A 10,005-nucleotide genomic window follows, 5' to 3' on the forward strand; every position below is an offset into this window, starting at 1 on the left:
GAGTTTGGTGGGAGGTCCCAGAGGAGGCATCAGCTTTGTAAATTGAAAAAAAAAAAAGCTGTCAAGTTAAGGGGAAAGGGCTACTGGTGAAGGAAGAAGGTGATCCACTGGCATAAAATCTGCTTTCAAAACTTTTCCTGGCTTTGAGGACTAAGGTAGTCTGGGACACTAGTTAAAGGTGATACAGTTGAATACAACCTAAGGGGGAAGGAAAGAACCTCCATCTACACTCAAAGAGCAAACAGAACTCACCAGATAAGATCATTACTCTTTTGTAAACTTCACAGTCAGCATTTCCCTATTTTTTTTTACTTTCACTCTTAATTACCTAGCAGAAAAGTGTTAACTTCAGTTCATAGTTTCATAGTATTTTGAGCAGAGAAGAATCATAGAATTCATTGTGCAGATGAAGAAACTGAGGCCCAGATATGAGAAATAACTTGCCTACAGTATGATTAATGAAAGGCAGCAATATTTAAATTCTTTGAAAGGTCTCATGAAGACTGGTAGCATCTGGGGAGGGAGTCGAACAATTTCATTCCTTTAAGGACTCTTCCCTACCTAAGTGACTTAAGACATGTCATTTAACCTATGTGAACCTCCGTTTTCCTCATCTTTATGTATGTACTCGGAAGGTGGGAGGAATTTGTTGGTCACTGACCAACTGATTATACTCTAACAATTATAGTCACAGAAAGAATGGGCTCAATAATGGATTTTAAATTAACGGTGAGGATATGACCATATCTGGCACTCCTTTTATGAAATGTGAACAATTTTGTTACTGAAAAGGGCAAGACTATTATCTGGGAAACAACTGACTGGGACTCTGATAGACCTTAAAAAGGCTGAAACTGACCAGCTCTGAGAAACTGCAGGCTCAGAACAGAATTGTGACATGTGACCCCTGTGCCTATACCAGAGGGCTAGGGAGCAGGGTTCTTCTTTTCCCCCATGTTGGCCATTACCTCTAGCATCAGTTACTCATCCAACAGTGTGAGAGATGAAGGGATTGTTCTAGATTGGTCCTATGATCCTATGACCCCTACAATCTCTTTCAACTCTCTATATATGGTTAAGGATATGGCTATGATTAAAAAAAGAAAAAGAAACCCTCTGGGAAAAGGGCTTCTAAATTATAAGAAAACTATTTTCCCATTACTTACTTCATTTTACTGAGAGTTAATAACTTTTTCACTCTAAGTCTGGACACTGTTCACTCCCTTCCCTATCCATATGTTACCCTATCAGAAACTGGTACTGAAAAGATCCCAACCCAAGACAAGAAAAGAGCCAAATGAAAGATAGCTCTCAATCCTAAAGCCATTTCTGGTGTGACTCCCACTTTACAATCCAGAAAGCTGGCCCACCTAGCTAAGTAATCTTACCATCGAGGCTACGTCTGATGAAGTTTGTGGAAATGCCAAGGCTCTCTGTGTACACAGTGGGCGTGTTGTTTCCTCTTCTAGATCATACTTAAGCTTATGGAGTTTTATACATAAAAAAAGAAAAGAAAAAGAAAAGTACACACAACTAAAGTAGTGAGAGAGACTATTTGTATATAAGTAAGCTGAGCTTTAAATGACAGGAAACAGCCTTCTCTCTCAAAATCAGAGTTTGGGAGAGAATGCCTGTCTGCTTGCCTGTTCCACTTGCTGAGACTTTAACAGCTCTCCAGTGATTTTGTTTTCCTGGAAAAGAGGGAAGGAGGAAATCAATATTTGCATAGTTCCTACTGTGTGACAGATAATGTGCTACATACTTAAAAAATACTATCTCTTATGGTCCTCCCAACAATTCTGAGGGATAGGTGCCATTATTATCCCTATTTTACAGTGGCAGAAACCTTAGCAAATAGAGGTTAAGTGAATTGTCCAGGGTCATACAACTAATAAGTGTCTGAGGTCCAGTTTGAACTCGGGTTTTCCTGATTCCTGGCCCAGCACTCTGTCCACTGCAACACCAATGGTTTCCTTTTGTTCCCCTGGGTTTGATTCTGAAGCCCAGAGGGGTTTTGGTAGAATCATGAACTTAGAATTTTTTATTCCTGACCCAAAGAAAGGGACCTCATCATCTGATTGTCCCAACTGTGTAGGAAGAGACTGGTTCTTATATGTTAGGTTTCAGAGCAGTGCCAAACTAAAAACCAGCTATAACTTTCTTACCTTCCTTCTATCTTTAAGCTCTTTCCTTTCTTACAGGTTAAAGATCTAGAACTGACTAGGGCTCTGGAGTAGACCTGGTTTCCTCCCAAATCATAATTACATAGAGGTAGAAAAGATCCCCGAGACCATCTAATCCACCCCTCCTAAGGAAACTTAGGTTCTGGTTGGTTAAGTGATTTGCACCATCTACATGGGTTGTACATGACACATTTTTCCTTTCTGCAACCTTGGTGCTTTCATGGTTTCTTCCAGAGGTGCCTTCCAATTCATGGTTTAACTATGTCTTAAAGCTTTGCAAGACAATCTAAATCCAAACTGCTTAGCCTGACATTCAAAGGCCTTCATAACCCTATGCCTTTCCACCCTAAATCCACGCTACTCCCCTCCTTAGCCATGTTGCAGTGACCAAACTGGACTACTCACTGTCCCTCATGTTTTTACCTATTTTCTTCCTATATCTTTGTTCAAGATGTGCCTTAAACCTGGAATGTCATCCCTTCAACCCCCATCTCAGCACTTCTGGCAGTTGACAACCTGTGAATTGTTCATAACACACAATAAACTCCTCCCTTTAGCTCTGGGCAGTGGGAGCTTTGTAAGGATATTAGGGCACTGCTAGGTTCTTGCATCCCTATTTATGGCTCCAATTAGCATGTTTCTGCTTCTGATACTTCCCTGTTCAAAAAATCTTTACATCATCCTCTACTCATACCCTTGATCCCACCTCCTCCTTTCTCCTCAAAAGATATAGACCTTAGGGACGACCTTGACCAGCTGTGTGCCAGCTTCACTTGCCCTCGCCATGGCTCAGCTTATCCGCAACGCCATCGAAAAGGCTCCAGTCCTGATAAACGCTGCTGCAACTTATTCGAAGCCTCGATTGGTCACATTTTGGCAATATGCCAAGGTTGAGCTGGTTCCTCCAAGTCCTACTGAGATCCCCAGAGTCATTGAGAGCCTGAAAAAAATAGTCTCATCAGCTCAAACTTGTAGCTTCAAAAATCTCACAGTTAAGGAAGCTCTGCTAAATAGTTTGGTGGCCACTGAGGTGTGCATGTGGTTTTACATTGACGAGATCATAGGCAAGGGTGGCATCGTTGGATATAATGTTTGAAGACCAACTCTTAGCATCTGAGTGTTTGATTTATCCTCTGTGTGTTTGTGAAACATATATGCCTAGACTTCTAAATTTAAAAAGGAAATAAAAAAAAGATATGGACCTTTTGGGGTCATTTGTGAGCATTATTTTAAAGTGTCTTCCAGAATGTTCAGACAAATTCACAGTTTAATCAATGGTATATTTATGCGCCATTTTTGTCATACAGAGTGATACTTTTTTAAAAACTGATGCTTCTAAAGTACAGGTCTAATCTCTTCAGATTCTTTTCATCAAGAAATTCTAGGGGCTCCTCCTGCCTCTAGGATAAAATACAAATGCCTCTATTTTAGCATCTAAAACCATTCAAAGTTTGGTTAGAGCTTCCCTTTCCAGGTTTATTACACATGAATTCTTTTCATGCACTCTAGATTCCAACCACTTTGCTCTGCTTTCTGGGACACACAGCACTCAATTTCTAGTCTCCTTGCTTTCTTCACACAGGTGATCCCCCATGTTTAGAAGGATCTCCCTTATCATCACTGCCTCCTAGCCTCTCTGTCTTTCTTCCTGGCTCTCCTCAAGTGGTACCTCCCATATGACACACTTCATGATTCCCACCAGTATTGGTGTGCTCACTCTCATACTCCTAAAAATTACTTTGTATGTATATGCATGTATGTCCACTCCTTTTCAAACGAGATATTATTTGTAAAGCATTTAGCACAGTGCCTGACAATGGTAGGCACTAATAAATGCTTCTTCCCTTTCCTTCCCCCTTCTAGCATCACTTTCACCTGCCCTGGCCCAGATGGGTTTGGTTCCCAAAGGGGAAGACGCTACCATGCCCATGATCACAGGGCCACTCTGTGGGTGACTAACTTCCACTAGTGTGCTTCCCATTAACAATTAGCCAATACTTAGTTTTGGGGGTTTTTTAAAGCAAAGGCATTTACCCAAATGGCATATAAAATTTTCCCCCAAACCTGAGGGATACCATCCTATAAATACACATAGAGTTGACAGAGGGAGAAGAATGGGCATGAATTTAAAGTAGAGTGGTATTTTAGAAGGATATACATAAAGGGAATACACATGATCAAGGCAAATCTCAACTGTGGAACTGCAAGGCCTCAATATATTTTCTTTCTCCAGTGGATCCTCATGAAATTCTCTGTAGGATGTGAGGTCCATGATGGACAAGTCTCTCTAATGCTCACCTGAGCTGGCTTCTTAAAGAACATGGCACCTCTGCTGAATGGCTCAGTCTACTGTTGGTCTGGCTCGAGAAGGTTCATCAGACTCAGCTGACACACTAGATCTGAAAAGCCACACAACCAGGGGACAGTTACTGCTCCCCTGGGCCTGGGCAGATTGCTCTGCTAAGGCATGAATGTAAAGTGCATGCAATCTAGTTTTCTCAGTAAGGCTCACTCCACCTAGGTTTATGGTGATCAATCCCAATTAGTCTATTAGACCAGTCTCTTTTGGGTATCTTATGCTAATGAGTGGCTATGGACAAATGTATTGAAAAATTTCTTTGCTGCTCTCTTCATTTGCAGTTGAGCTATTCAAGGTTCAGACCCTTCATTATTAATTTAATATCTTATTTTTTCCAATTATGTGTAAAGAAAATTTTTAACATTCAGTTTTTTAAATGTTGACTCCAAATTCTTTCCCTCTCTCCTTCCCTTTTCTCTTCCCTGGGATGAGAAGCAATTTAATATAGATTATACATGTGCAGTCATGCAAAATACATTTGCATATTACTAATGTTGTGAACACACACACACATACACCAAATAAGAAAAATAAAGTTTTTAAAAGTATGCTTCTTTGGCTTTCGAAATCCACCAGTTCTTTCTCTGAGGCAAATAGCATTTTTTAAAAATCATAAAGTCTTTCAGAATTACCTTGGATCATTGTATTGATGAGAATAGCTGTCATTCCCAGTTGATCTTTGTACAATATAGCCATTAGTGTGTACAATGTTCTCCTGGTTCTGTTCACTTCACTTTGCATCAATTCATGTAAGTCTTTCTAAGATTTTCTGAGAGCATCCTGCTTGTCATTTCTTTTAACATAATAATAGTATTCCACCATAATCATACACCACAACTTGTTCAACCATTTCCCAATTGATGGGCCATCCCTCAATTGACAGTTATTTGCTACCACGAAAAGAGTTGCTAAAAACATTTTTGTACATATAGGTCCCTTTCCTTTTTGTTTTTTAATTCTTTTTTGCAACAACTATTCTTCCTATGTCCTTGCCTTCACAACTGAGTCTATTGGCTGATTATTAATGAGGAATATACTAGTGGGGGCTTGTAAGTTTGGGTTTGAAGAATAACCTTTCACATTACCCCTAGCATCCTGAAAATAGTAGCATCAGGCCATGGTTAATGCACAGGCTTATAGATAGATGGCTACCTTTTGGGGAATTAACTGACATGTGCTAGATAATTTGTTTGAGCTAAATTAGGGACAGTACTTTGTGTATCATTTTGACATGCTGCACTAATGTGGGGTGGTACTTCAAAGTTGTTTTAATTTGAATTTCTCTAGTCAATTGTGATTTAGAGCATTTTTTCAGATGACTATGGACAGTTTTGATTACTTCACCTGAAAATTACCTGTTTATATCCTTTGCCTATTTATCAACTGAAGAATGACTTGTATTCTTGTAAATTTGACTCTGTTGTCTACATATTTAAGAAGCAAAGCTTTTATTAAGTAAACTTTTAAGAGACAAGAGCAAATTTCATTATAATAAGGCATCAGCAATAGTGAAGTTTAGGAATTTTCAGTTTCAGACTTCATGCCAGCATACTTCTACCATGACCATTTGTTTTTGCTGGATTTTTTCCCCCTAGGGAGACAGGAGAGGATATTCTCCACCTCTCATTACTATAATCCATTTAGAAGTACAAAGGAGAAAAAGTGCTTGGAAAATGCCCCAAAGAGATGGATCAGGCCATTTTTCCTTGGATGTCACAGATCTAAGCGGGGATAGCCCAGGGAGACCAGTAAAAACTGAAGTCAGGGAGGGGTTTAAAAAGAGATAATTGAGGTATAAAAGGTAAGGCCTTTCAGATGAAAAATAGATATTTCTCTGGTCTGAGGCCTCAATAGCTCAGTAGCATATGAAAACTAGCAGGGTAATTTATTTGCTTCCAGAGCACAAACTGGATTCTATCTTTCTCCTTAGCTTCTCATCTAAATAAGCTCCTAAAGGGAATGTGAGAAAAAGAACTGACTGAATTGGAACTGATCACCCTAGGGCAAAGTGGGATGGCTTGATAAAAGATGAGGCTTTTGAGCCATCGAAGATTGTTTTTTCAGGAGAAGCAAGACCCTTTGCCCATCTCCTGCTTGGAGGAGACAAGCAACCTCAGACTTATGGCTCTGAAGGACTTAAAGGGGAAAGGTTTCTGCAATTTTAAGAGTGCTCGCTGTCGGGAAGCAGAAGAGAGAGCATTTACCACAAGGCCAAGCCAGTGGTTGAATGTAGAAAAGAGGACAGCTGTTCATTGAAGTGTGAGCACTGAGTTTCCAGTCCATCAACCCATCCAGCAGAGATGCAGGTCAAGCACCTGCTCAGCCTAGCCTGGCAGTGGCAACTAGCAGTGGAGTAGCTGCTTGGCACTGTCTGATGACCACTTCTCAGTGAAAGATTGGATTGGTGGGACTAGTCCTGCATCAGCTGAGCCCACTGAGGAGTTGGTGATGTTGTTAAGTAACCTGTTAGACTCAGCACAGCAGTGAATTGGTCCATCCAACCAAGACAATGTGACCTACAGTGACAAAGCCTAACTGAGCAGTGTAGTAATGCATCCATTACCACGTCATGCCCCACGGTGAATTTCATGAGGATCATCCAGAGAAAGAAAGGATATTGGAGTCTAGCAGTTCTGAATGTGTGAGTTGCCTTGGTCACATGTGTACCCAATATATGTGCCTCATTACCAATGCATTTTAAATTCATGCCTTATCTTTTCTCTAATGTTTTTATATTTGTAGGAGAGTGTGCTCCAGATTTGGAATGAAATATTTTGTAACAACTATTCTTTCTATGACCTTTATCTTCACAACTGAGTCTAATGGCTGATAGTTAATGGAGAATATGTTAGTGGGGGCTTGTGAGCTTGTGTTTGGAGAATATTCACAGTGTTTCCCCTAGCATCCTGAAAATAGCACCCACTCTTTTTGAAGCTCTACCTGCCAGTGTAAATGGGGTGAGCGAGATGGTGGGGTAGCAGTATTATAAGGCCACAGAAGTGAAGGTTTCCCTAACAAGAATCTGTTCCTTCTAAATAAGCACAATGGTACAATAAGAAGATCATTGCCTTTGGATTCAGAAGAACTGGATTAAAATTCAGCCTCTGTTTACTGTATGATTCCAGGCAAGTCGTTTAGGCTCCTTTAGCATCAATTTCCTCATTTGTAAAATTTGAGCATTAAACTAGATGGCCTCTGAAGTCTCTTCTTGATTTATATCTTTGACCTAGGCACCAGAAGACAACTTCAACCTCTAAGGACCAATCAGAAGAGCTCACTGTGTCTTCCTAACAAAAGTAAATGTCTTTCCACAAGGGTTCAAGTATTCATGCCCAGTTCCAAAAAAGTTCCTCTAGACTAACAAAAATCCACACCCTATAATCTCATGACATAGATCAGAGGGCACACTAGGTGAATCAAGTTTCCTTTAATCACCCCTAATATGGTAGTAAAACAGAGAAGCCTGAAAAAGATGTAGGGAGTGAACATGACACATATCTAGCCCTTGTGGAACATACAGTGACTCCAATATCTAATTATGTAGGATGAGGACTTTGTCCCCTTAAAAACATCCTTATTCCCTCATTCAAAGGTGACTTTTTATCTAAAACCTAGCTTTGTGGCATTGTGTGTTGGTAATATCCTTGAACTTTAGAAGGAACAACACAAGATTTGGGGAACAGGAAATCTCTTGTAAATTTCAATGCAAGGTTTATCCAAATCCATCTTAATAAAAAATAATCTATCACCCAAGTGAGACCAATAAAATGGAGACAATGGCTTCTTAGACCCATGTGCCAAGGAAACATATCAAGGAACAAAAACACAATATGAATGTTTATAGCGTCCCCCTCCCCCCGTACATGAAACAAAAGTTAATCATTGCAAGAAGTTCACTATGTTGCCAGAGCTTGCTATGGGATCCAGATGGCCCCAGTGCACATGGCCAGGGCCTACACAAGCCCCCTCCCTCCACTTTTTAACTGAAGGGAGGCAATCCTGAGAAGCCAGGCTGGTAAGCTCATAAATGAAACCTTCTGCAGCCTGACTGGCACATTCTTAGGTTGGTATTTATTTTTCACCATCTCCTCTGACTAGGGCTTCGTGAAGTGTGAGGGGGCTGCCTCGTCAGGGCAGAAACCTCCTGCCAGGCAGTATTTGTCAAGAAGAGAGACTCGGCTTTGGAGGGAGGGTCTGTTTGTTATTTTTGCAAGTATACAATGGGCTTCTGGGATGACAGCTTAATCTCTTTCCCAACCCAGGCTCCTTTCTGCCAAGTGTTTTTGATCGTTGTCTGTGGAGCTCAGTGAGAACAAGAACATGAATAAAGACTTGAGACTGTAAAAGGGCTTTGTACAAAATAAATAAATCCCTACTATAAAAATCTCATTGGAATTTCCTTCCAGAGAAGTCCTCTGTCATTAGATATTCTGTGGGTGCTGCCTTCTCCCAAAAGAATCTTAGTGCTAGGAGAAAATTCAGAGACCTAAGCTCTCTCCCAATGCAGAAATCCCCTGAATAGCATCTTCAACAGGTGGTCATCTAGTCTCTTTTTCCAGTGACAGGTAACTCATTACCTCATGCAGCAGTCCTTTCTATCATCAGGAAGCTCTAGCTATTGAAAAGTTCTTTCTTGTCTTGAGCTAAAATATCTCCTTTTAATGTCCACTGAAGTTTTATTCTCTGTAGATCCAGGGAATAAAATCTACTCCTTCTTCCACATTGTAGTCCCGATATTTAAAAAGAGCAACCACAGGGAATTCATGTGGTTCAGTGGAAAGACTCGGGTTTTCATCTTGGCTCTGCTTCTTGCTCCTTGAATTACTTTGGGTAACACAAGTTTCCTCACATGTAAAGTGATAGACTTGGACTCCATGACCTTTAAGAGCCCTTCCAGCTCTAGAGTGGTAATTCTGTGACGTATGCCCTGCATCTCTTCTCTAGGCTAAACATCTTTGATTCTTTCATCCCTTCTTCAAAGAACATGGTTCTAAATCATGTGGATTTCTTACTTTCTGAAGCACACAGAACAAGCCTACTCATTCCTTCTTCAAATATTTGGAGAAAGTGGTCATGTGCTCCCTGAGTCTTCTCCTCACTAGGGTGAATATCCCCAGTTCCTTCAATCAAACTTTATGATTCAGCTTGCAGTCCTTTCATCATTTATGGACATGCTCCAGTCTTAATGAAGGGCCCAGAAATGCTGCCAGTGCGGTTTGATCGGGGCAGAATCTGAAACTACTCCATTCAGATCCAATGGTATTTTCTCAGATTTCATCCTTCATTGTTGCAACATTTGATACTGGCATGACCATTATCTCTACCTAGAAATTCCCCTAGTTTTAAAAAGTCTTGGTTTTTCTCCCCCACTTCTCTGATACTCAGTCTCTCTTGCTGGATCATCATCCATATCCCACAGCTAACTATGGGTGTTACCCAAAGTTCTGTCCTCGTCCCGTTTCT

The 10,005-nt window shown here is 40.6% G+C and overlaps 1 pseudogene; it reads left to right on the forward strand.

Moving 5' to 3' along the window:
• The first annotated feature begins 2,955 nt into the window (after window positions 1-2,955).
• On the forward strand, window positions 2,956-3,355 carry LOC140531743 (ATP synthase subunit g, mitochondrial pseudogene; annotated as a pseudogene).
• The last annotated feature ends 6,650 nt before the right edge of the window (window positions 3,356-10,005 follow it).

This window comes from Notamacropus eugenii, chromosome 3, assembly GCF_028372415.1.
Source record: "Notamacropus eugenii isolate mMacEug1 chromosome 3, mMacEug1.pri_v2, whole genome shotgun sequence".
Classification (NCBI taxonomy): Eukaryota; Metazoa; Chordata; class Mammalia; order Diprotodontia; family Macropodidae; genus Notamacropus; species Notamacropus eugenii.